The sequence below is a fragment of the Amaranthus tricolor genome, chromosome 12 (genome assembly GCF_026212465.1).
Source record: "Amaranthus tricolor cultivar Red isolate AtriRed21 chromosome 12, ASM2621246v1, whole genome shotgun sequence".
NCBI lineage: Eukaryota > Viridiplantae > Streptophyta > Magnoliopsida > Caryophyllales > Amaranthaceae > Amaranthus > Amaranthus tricolor.
In genome coordinates, this window is record NC_080058.1 from 11234947 (window position 1) to 11245498 (window position 10552).

At 34.3% G+C, this 10552-nt stretch overlaps 1 pseudogene; it reads right to left on the reverse strand.

The window, feature by feature from the left end:
• Window positions 1-1868: 1868 nt before the first annotated feature.
• LOC130828565 (uncharacterized) lies at window positions 1869-8994 on the reverse strand (annotated as a pseudogene).
• Between the last annotated feature and the right edge of the window lie 1558 nt (window positions 8995-10552).

Here is a 10552-nt window from a genome sequence, read left to right on the forward strand (position 1 = left end):
GGTTAAAGTCGTTGTTACTAACAGCGACTTATGGAGTTGACCAGTCAACTCATTCAGTCGCTATTAGTAACAGCGACTTTAACCAGTAATTTTATTTTATTTTTTTGGAGAACTAAAGTAGCTGTTGGTAATTTAGAAAAATAGCCGTTGGTAATTTAGAAAAATAGCCGTTAGGAACGTGAAAATAGCCGTTGTAATGATGTTCTATAAATAGCTCTATCATTTCTCATACTTCATTATACCCATTTTACATCATTCTTCTTCTTTTCAATCAATTTTTAAAGGTAACATTTATTTTAGTTTTAATGTCAATTTATAAATGTCAATATTATTTTTGAAAGTTTACTTACGTTTGTATATTATATGTGTTATGTAGATGTTAAAGGAGCATTGTGTTGAAGAGCTCTGTGATTGTGGTTATGAAGTTGAGATTAATACAGATTGGAGCGACTTTGATCCAGGGCGTTAATTTGTTGCTTGCCCTTTCTACTTGGTTGACGGATTAGGATGCACATACTTTCGATGGATTGCTCCGGAGGGTACAAAATGGCAGAGAGACTTAATAATACGGCTTGAAAAGAAAAAACAAGAGCTTAAAGATGAGGTATTTAATCTAAAGAGACAAATGGATGATATGACAAATAGGAAAGAAGAGACTGAAAGGATTATGAGAAAGTTTAAGAAGCCTTCTTAGTTAGCGACGGTAGTTTAACTTAACAAATGAAGTATGTAATTTGATATGGATTTGTTGAACTTGATTGAAATTGTGTTGAATGTTCGATAGCAACATCCTTATTTGAATATGATCGTCTGTTTGTTTTTTATTAAATTCATACTGCATTCTTGGCGGAATGATTCATCGCCGAAAAGTCTGAGTACTTAACATCAATTCATTCATAATAAACGTGTGATACTACTTTTAAAATATATACATCTACATATATGTTACAATTTACACTCAAAAGACCAACTGTTACAAATATTGAGTATGTACAAATGTTCAATAATTACAAACAGTATTCAAATGTTAATCCTTCTCCTGTACCCTGTCTAACTGTGACGGTTTACGACGCCTCCTACGATAGTAAGAGGCCGTCGCATGACGCTCGGGTAGGGGAGGTGATTGATAATGGAGGATAAACGAGAGAGATGTCGAAGGAAAAAAAAACGCGAACTGAAATGAGGAAGAAGAAGAAACTGGAAAAATAAAAGGACCTAAGTCGCTGTTAGTAACAGCGACTTTGGGCTTTTAATTTTTTTTTTTTTTTGCTCTTTCGCTGTTACTAACAGCGACTCTTCCCAAACCTAGGTTTGGATGTACGGACGCTTATTTTGGGAAATAAGTTTTCATGGAGCTTATTTTGGGAAAAAAGTTATTCAATCGTCTTATTTTTTCAAATTTTCGTAATTCCAAATTTGCTATACTCGAAGTACCCAATAGTTGTTCTCTCCGTTTACTTTTTATGTACATTTCAATGCAAACTTAAAATTTAAATAATTTCAGTTTTGAGTTTTTGAAAATTTAAAAAATTATATTTGAAAAATATATATTGAGACGAATCTATCAAAATCTAACATGAATATGTTTTTTCAGAATGGAATAAAAATTTACTAATAAGATAAAAAAACTTAATTATATATGTAAATGAGAATTTAAAAAATGAAAATTATTACCAGAAAAGAAATTTGACAATTATTATGAGACGGACTTAAATGTAATACATAGAAATTCCTATGGATCTATACTATCTAATTGGAATTTTTTTTTTTTGAATAATATCTGATTGGAATTTCGTAGTGAATATGTTGCCAATTATATTGTAGATGAGAATTTAGTTTTCGATTTAACCTTTTAATTTTTAGGTTTTTTAATTTTTATTTAACTTTTTTCTTTTCTTAGCAATCAACCTGCAAAAATTGATCAACATTTGGGCAACAATATTTTCTGAATAAGTGATCCTAAACAATAACGATACATCAGATAGACAAACAAATTTCAAGTGTTGAGCCAAGTCTGGATTAAAGATCATCCAGAACACTTGTTTAACAATATGATAATTCATTAAAGAAAAAACTTTCACTAGTTCACTTGCTATAAGACAGCAGAACAAGTGCACATCTGATCTTCTATATGAATCCATGTAAGGTAGTAAGTTAAAAGGCCAAATCAATCCAGTAATATCTCTGATATCGAGATAATTTTCAGAACATAACTTTCGAAAGCAGTTGAAAGTATCAATGTTTCTTATCACTGAGGCGATAAGTGCGACAGGACCCGTCGCCATTTGTTCAAGCAAGGATTTCAAATTCGAAGACTCTAGTTTCGCTTTACTGGACTCTGTAGAATCAACATCGAAGCAATCTTCTTTTCTATCAGTATCTCTATTGCTGTTCAGTTTGCTGCTGATGGGTTTTCTTCAAGTAAGAAGAATCGAAAGAACTTTAACAAGACGAGGCAGGCACGAGGGGTCGTAAATTACATCAGCACCCAAACTGCAAAGGCAAGTAAACAACAAAAATTAGATCACAGATTCTAGTAACATCAAGCACTCATCATTTTATTATGCCGATGTCATTAAGTCAGACGTACACAACCTAACATTTGTATAACAGAGAAGTTATCCAAAAAAGAAAATAATGTTCTTTCTATTAGAGAGTTATTCCTAAGAAAAGGTCATACTTTCGAGTAAAATACTCGTTCTTTAAAATTTGTTCTAACCTCGCTTAAGCAACTTCTAGGAGAAATAAGTAGAAGCAAAGAGCAAGAAGATCCTTCATAGAAAAGCTAGGAAAACTAAACCTTTGGGAAACAACTTATAAGAGATAATAAATTAGTAAATGACCATTCTACAAGCAATAACCATTCTTTAATATTCAAAAAGGTCCATGCTCGAGCGTCGAACTGCCCATCCAGTCTAGTCCATGGTTGGATGCATCCATTTCCCATACTACTAAAGCCTAATCATCCAGTTACTCAAACTCGGCACCAGCCCCATACTACTAAAGCCTAATCATCCAGTTACTCTAACTTGGCACTAGCACCACTTATGCCTGCACTCAATAATGATTACAGACGTTTGCCTCCAATGAGACCCGAGACTGTTAAATAGCTAACCAAAAGAAGATGTAACTGGCTGCCTGCATTTATCTCTGACCCCTTATGTTAGAGCAAATGCTCTTCCAATGAAGATTCTAACTACAATGAATGATAAAGATTGCAAAATTTAAAAGAAAACAATCAAACACATCAAGATTGGAAGGTGGTAAAATCCTAATATCAAATTGATATAAGACTATAAAACCCACCCAACGAATGAAGATAATTGTATTGATTAGAGTTCTTGATTACACACACTAATCAATTCTAACAATGGAGAATGAAAAACTATAGAGATTACAAGAGTAAATTGAAAACCCCCAATTTCACTCAAGAACCCTAATTTATGGCTCTCTCTCTAACTAGATCACTCTCACTTACAAGAGGATTACAATGTGTTTCTCTCACTTGATACCACAACAAAAGATGTTTACAATGTGTATTTATAAGGTTCATAAGTGTGAAAGAACAGAAAGGAAAAACACGTGCAAACAGAAGCCAAAAAATAGAAGCTGCACTCGAAGCCCTGTAGTCTGTTCGACTGGAAGCTTAGGTCGAGCGAAACTGCTCAACTGGTCGAGCTACCTTCAGCAGGTCCAGCCAATGTGCTCGAGAGGTCGAATGAGGGTACCGTAACATTTTGATCTTGAGCTTTAAAAGATCCTTCATAAGCCCATTTATTCCAAGCACAAATAGACCACACCATCAAGCTAAAATCGAGATTATGAGCCACACATATCACATTAAAATTTTTACCATTATACAGAGTAAGCATAGATTCGTCCACAGGAAAACATAAATGTAGGTTATGAATTCCATTAGTTGATGTATTCTATGTTCTCATAATTATCCTTAGTTCATACTCTTATAAGAATTTTGTTGCTTGCTTAATTATGTTAAGGCGGAGAATTGGTGAACTCCTTTACCTTATAAAGTTGTTTTAGCTTTCAAATAACATGCAGAAGGATATAAATTTCCAAGCCTTAAAAGGCGTATTATATGCTAACTCTGAGGATCTTAAATCAAGTATTAGTTTCCTCCCACTATTACAAACCCCCAGAAACAACCAAAAAATAAATAAATAAATAAATAAAAGCCAAGGAATGATAACGCCTGAAAAACACAGCATTCACTACTAGGTTTTTTACTCACTAATCAGTGATACCAGACGGAAAACAAACACCAAGGAGTTATAACTCCTGAAAGAACACAACAATCACGTCTAGGCTGGGTGCACAAGAAGTGCACAAGATGCAAAGAAAGACGGGAAGGTGCGTGAAGTGGGCCTAGGCAGAGGCGCAGAATACAAAAATCCAAAAAATTTACATCTCTTGGCGTGCACGTTTTTCCCAACACACCCGCACCTAGACTAGCATAGCCCCATGCAGTTTAGTGTCCCTCGCGCTTTTTATAGCTAAGTCCACAAATATGAGGAAAATCCATCAAGTGTAGCCGAACAAAATGCAAATGATACTCAAATGTTGGAGTATAAAACAATGCAAGCATAACGTTTGAAAACTACTTACACACAGCAGCAAAACTATCCAAAAAGGTCACTCAATTAAACGAATTTGATTTTGAAAGCAAATCACAATATCGACAAAAAAAAACTAGTAATTGAGTAGTGAGAGTAACACTAAAACTTTTTGAAGTGGCATTGACTAGAAAAGTCACAAGAAAGACAACATAAAAAAACATAGAAGACACTAGATTGAAGAACCAATATTATATAGAAGAATATACCAATAGAATAATGGAAAACTAATGAAAATTTTTCTTACACAATATCAGGCTGGAATCGCCAAAGCTCACTCTCTTCTGCAGATTCCCATGACAGAGGAATGCATTGTACCTTCATCAAATGAACCATTCAACATAAGGCATTACGAATATGCATTCACATAAGAGTTTCATAAAGTTCCTCATAAGTCAAAACTTACCGCACATAAGCTACTGTCACTTTTGTCTAAAGACACATCTAAATTTTCAATCCTATTCATCTTCAAATTAAGCTTTAAGTTTTCTAAACTCGATGCATCACCATCAGTCAAAACGACCTGCATCAAAATACAAAGTCGAGACTCAAGAAGTAAATCAAAGTGCAGTTCTCTTTTGAAAAAATCTTTGAGATAAGAATTAGCACATCTAGAAAGGATCAACATCCAAGGAAAAAGAAGGTCCACATTACCAACAAGCTATCCTTCAAAAATGAACATGAAGAAGAGGTTGTAGCACTAACATATTGACAAGACTCTAAGGGGGTATGTGCCTATTTGGTATGAGCTTTTTAGTTTTAAATAAAGGATAAAGGATTCACATAACTCATTCCATTATCTAGTGTATGCTATGCGATTGGCTTAACCCAATCCCTTTCATAAGGGTAATAGATACCTCCAAATTGCTACCGCTCATTTCTCATAGAAATCAATTCCTTTCTCTGGTACTCTCTATCTTCACATTCTCTTACAAGTTACATCTCTTTACACAAAACAAATAATAACATTCAACATCACTCAATTTGGGCAAGAAAATAGAGCTCCATAATTGAAAATTGAGGAATTCATTCTTAACACAACAATGAACATTGAATGGCAACTCTATTCTAGCCCTAAGAAATAAAAAGTGTTGAAAAACATTAAATCCAGGAAAATAATTAGCCACTTTTTGTCAGAGAAGAATAGGGGTTGAAATAATGAGTGTACCTTGTACAATGTCAAATATAAGACAAACATAAATCACTAATGAGTAAAGAGTCATATGAATACGTTGTGATATTATGAAGGAATGTATAGTAAAACAAACCTGAGAAGCTTTGACATGATTAAGGCAAACGCCAAACAGACCTACACCAGAGCCAACCTGTTTAAATTCAGCACATGAAAGAGTAGAATCATTATAACCAACAGTGTCAAACAGTCCATATTAGCACATAAAGTACTAGAATAACAGAATTAACAAATTACTACACAGAACAAGTCAATTTTATTTACTTGATTGACAACAGTTTCAATGGGTCAAGTATAGAAGATAGATAATGGAAAAGGCATATGGAAAAAATTAAGCGACTAGTGTGCTACTAATTGCAACTTGATTTCCTAACTAAAATCACAAAGTTCTTTCACTAGACCCAACAGAATTTCTTATATTGTTCAACATATGAATCTATCCAAAGAAATTTCATGGCTAATACTTCACCTCAAAACATGACTTCTTCGTAAAAACTTCAGGGTATGAAAGAATAAACTCCGACAGAAAAAAGACTAGAAGGCCAAAGAGCACACCTACACATAACATAACACAATTAGCTTAACTGGACATGACAAATGAATTAAGTAAATTACAACACCAACAGAAACCAGAAATTTTCTGTGTGGGACCAACTAGATCAAATCCACCAACAAGAACAAACATGAAACACCACAAGCTATATACATGATATAGCTGTAATATTTTGCAGCTATATCATGTATATTTTGCAATTCATGATAAAACATGGCTAATAGAATCATACCATTACTACCATTACAACCAAAGAGGATCATTTAATATTTAGTTCGACATAAATGTCTTTACAAGAAATGCTTGATCTAACCATGGTACACATATAGTTGTGAGATTAAGAAGAATCATCATTACAACACCTCTCAAAGGGTTACCAATTTGCTCATATTTAATATTGACAAACATAATAGTGGGAAAACTCCAAAAGAACTGAAAAACTTACCCAGTGTCCCCTTGAAGCTTATGGAGAGAATATTGCAATGGTACAACCATCTGCATTTGACCCCAATGACTAGGCACTTGACAACAAATTACCAAAGGAAAAAAATCTTAGAAAAACTTAGAATCCACAAAAAACCTCCTTGCTAAATGCCTATCAATTCAAATCAATTAATAGTCAATAGTTCTTACCATCGTTAAAAAGAAACGATACGCGTTTCACAATCCATGAGCTTTCATTAGCTGGTGCATCTTCCTGAATTCCGAAATTCATACACAACAACACAGTGCACATGGTAAATAAGAATATAAAATTTTCAAAACCACACAGAAGTAATGACCCCTAACCAGAACTGACTGTTAGAGAAGCCATTTAGTCAGCATATCGCTCATAAAATTCATCCAAGACATTTCCACCAGAAGATTCCACTTCTTTAATGAGCTTCTTCAGCAAATTTTTTAAGTAAGGTGCATAATAGTTATAATCCTGCAATAAGCGCAAGCAGTCATGGATTCTGATTTAGCAACAAACTCTTATAGCTAGAACGACCTGAGCTCAATTAGAGCTCCAAGAGGAGGAAAGGCCCACAATCACAAGATGAATTCAGAAGTAAAAGAAGGGAAAAATAGACATTTGTCCATCCAATTTAGCATACAGAGGAAAAAAATCGGGACCTTACAAGGTACGCTGAGAAAAATATTCATTTGAGGCCACGCCCAAGGAGTATACCCTCAACGCATTATTTCTCTCTCTTGTCAATTACTACATTTATTTCTTGTTACTACACAATTTCTCTTCCTTCTTTGAGTGTAGTAGTGACTTAGTGTACGAGCTACCTCCATTGTTGCAGGGATAAACTTGGTGGTAAAGGAAAAAAAGTCCTGCAGAAGGCAGTCGGAAGCCAGCGTACTGCGGGTACATCAAAATATCCTCCAAGGGAAACCCTCCACATATTGTGGACAGATGTTCCGCCTAGTCTACTAGTCAAATCATCCACAATTGTTAAGGGAAGAAAAGAAGGCCCATTGTCGAAAATTTTAAGGGGCGAGAGGGGGTTTTGTCGCCATGGCGCCATGAACTTTTTCCCCTTATATAACATATATAATGACAACTTCAAAAAATATAATAATGGTTGCATAAGTGGTCACACTAATATTTTAATAGCTAAGAGATCAAGTTTTCAAACCTTTGCCCCCTCTTTTTTTTAACACAATTTTGAAAGTCCAAATTTCAAACCTTTGCCCCCCTAACCTTTTGAACCAAGTTTTGCTTTTGCCACTTCCTTTATTACCCTCATCACCTCATGCAAACATTTTAGATACAAATCACTGGTTTTTATTCCTTTCTTTCTGGGCCAAAGATAGTGCATGATATAGAGCATTTCTAACTGAACAAATGCATATCAACAAAAGATCTTCACCTTTTTCAATAAAATGGCAAATTAGAGAGCATATTCACTAGAATATGTAGAATAGAACTAATTGTGAACCTTTTATAATAATAACAAAATTAAACAAAACCCATTAACCCATTACTCTACAATGTTCCGTCTACTGAAATAAATCATAAAGTATAATACTAGCAAAACAAATTAACTATCATCTCAGCAAAGAACCCAAAAAAACGCAGACAGAATTAGCATTTCACATATGTTCCAAAAACAACTATTGATTCAAAACTATCTCAATCACAGTAAGGAAATTGTAACTTGGGTCATTTACAAAATACAATAATGTCAACCAATCAAAATCTAATCAAATCACTATCAAAGGGGAGATCATGTCTTCTCATCTGGGTTCGATTCTCCGTACCCCTCCCCTCCACTCAACCTACCCTTTGCCCGAAAAAACATATATCAAATTGAATGATAGCTTACACTGTTATTAATGAAATATGTCCAAATAAATTCTTGCACATCCTCCGAAATAAAGCCACACCAACACTTTTTGCACAAAATGCGAGGGGTTGTTTAATCTAGAACTAAGAAACAAGAAGGAGATATATTTGATGCAGCATATTTGAGAAATATGGTAAAAATGGTAATTATATTTCTACGTTTTTACCTTGCAAAGGAATTTAAACAATCTAAAGGTTCCAAAGAGAGAAAAGCTGAGACTAAGTACTGCTTAGCAAGTTCCAGATTGGCCATATCGAGCTTCAGGTTGTGGTTCGACATGGCCAATTATATGCAAGTGTTCAGGAGAGTTCGCAACAGGTTTAGGTTATTGTGAGAGCACTATCAATGGTGAGTAAAAAAACATTTTCTCACCAATTTTTCTCTACACTTTTCCTTTTCACCATATTAAATTTTGTGTTAAATATATTTACTAATTTAATTTATCTTATTAATGAGAAAACAAAACAATTTCCTCATTGCTTGTCTACTTTCTCCCTTCTACTTTTTTTACTCTACCCCTCCTCTTAGTTTTTATTTTAAAATTTAGGGATATTATCAACGGTACCCCTGTATTATAGCAATTTATCAATGGTACCCATGTTAATTTCAATGGTACCCCCCAACTATATGTTATTTACAACCGTGACACTATTGTACTTTTTTCCATTAAATGCACGTTAAATCTCAAATTTGACCTAACCATGGTTAATTTCTTCTTCTTCCCTTTTCCCTTTCCTCTTCCTGCTCTCCTTCCATGGCTGCTTCATCTCAAGCCCGACAATGATCAAACCCGAATATGCAGAAAGTACCAGCTGTTTCCTCCACTCCTCCCTAAGTCTTCCTTCTTAATTCCCCCTCTTAATATATACTCTTCTCTTCTTCCTTACTCCAATCTTTTACCACTTTCTTCTTTCTCTATCTTCCTCTGTTTTTTCCTTCATTAATCAAGCTTTGAGCTTTCTCATTAATGGCTGACTATAAAACCCTAACCCACTGAAACCCTCTTGTAAAACTGTAAATTTAGCTTGATGAAACTTTACCCACATAAAATGAAGCAATTTTGTGCTATATTGTTGCTCTTTTCTCTTTACCCTTATCTGTTTTCCCCTGTTTTTTCTGATTCTCCTCCTCATAATGGTAAAAACTAGAGATGCCCAGAACAACGCGAGCCAATAGTAGGGCTGGCAAAAGCTAACCCAACCTGCTAAACTGATCTGAAACCGACTCGAAATTAGCGGGTTTGGGTTTAGATTTTTGACCCAATTAATTAAATGGGTTAACCCGACCTGGTCTGTTTATTAAATGGGTTAGGTTCAGGTTGAATATTTAAACCCGAAAAAAACCTGTTTAACCCATTGATTAAATGTGTCAGTCAGGTCAGGTCGACCCATATTATCTGATATTTCTCTGTTCTCTAATCTCTTTGCCTTCTTCTCTCTTCTCACTACCATCTTCTTCTCTCTTTGGGTTTAGATTTTAATGTTCATTGCTGTTACTGTTATTTTCATTGTTCTTAATGCTCGATTTTTTCGATTTTGTTTGTGTTCAATTCTTCATAATAATATACAAGTAGATTATGTATATTGAGTTCTTTGTGTATTTTCCTTTGGCGTTTGCTTTTGTATTTTCATTTGGTTGTTCTTGGGAGTAATCATGTCAATGATTCTACTGCTTTAGAATCAAATCCCATTAGAATTGAGACTTTTAATTCTATACCTATCTCCAAAGATGTTGTTAAATCAATTGATGATGAATCTGAAATTGGGTTAAGTGATGATCCCATAAAGGTATCATTGCACAATGAGTCTGATTTGAGTAAAAATAATGTCGAAATCTG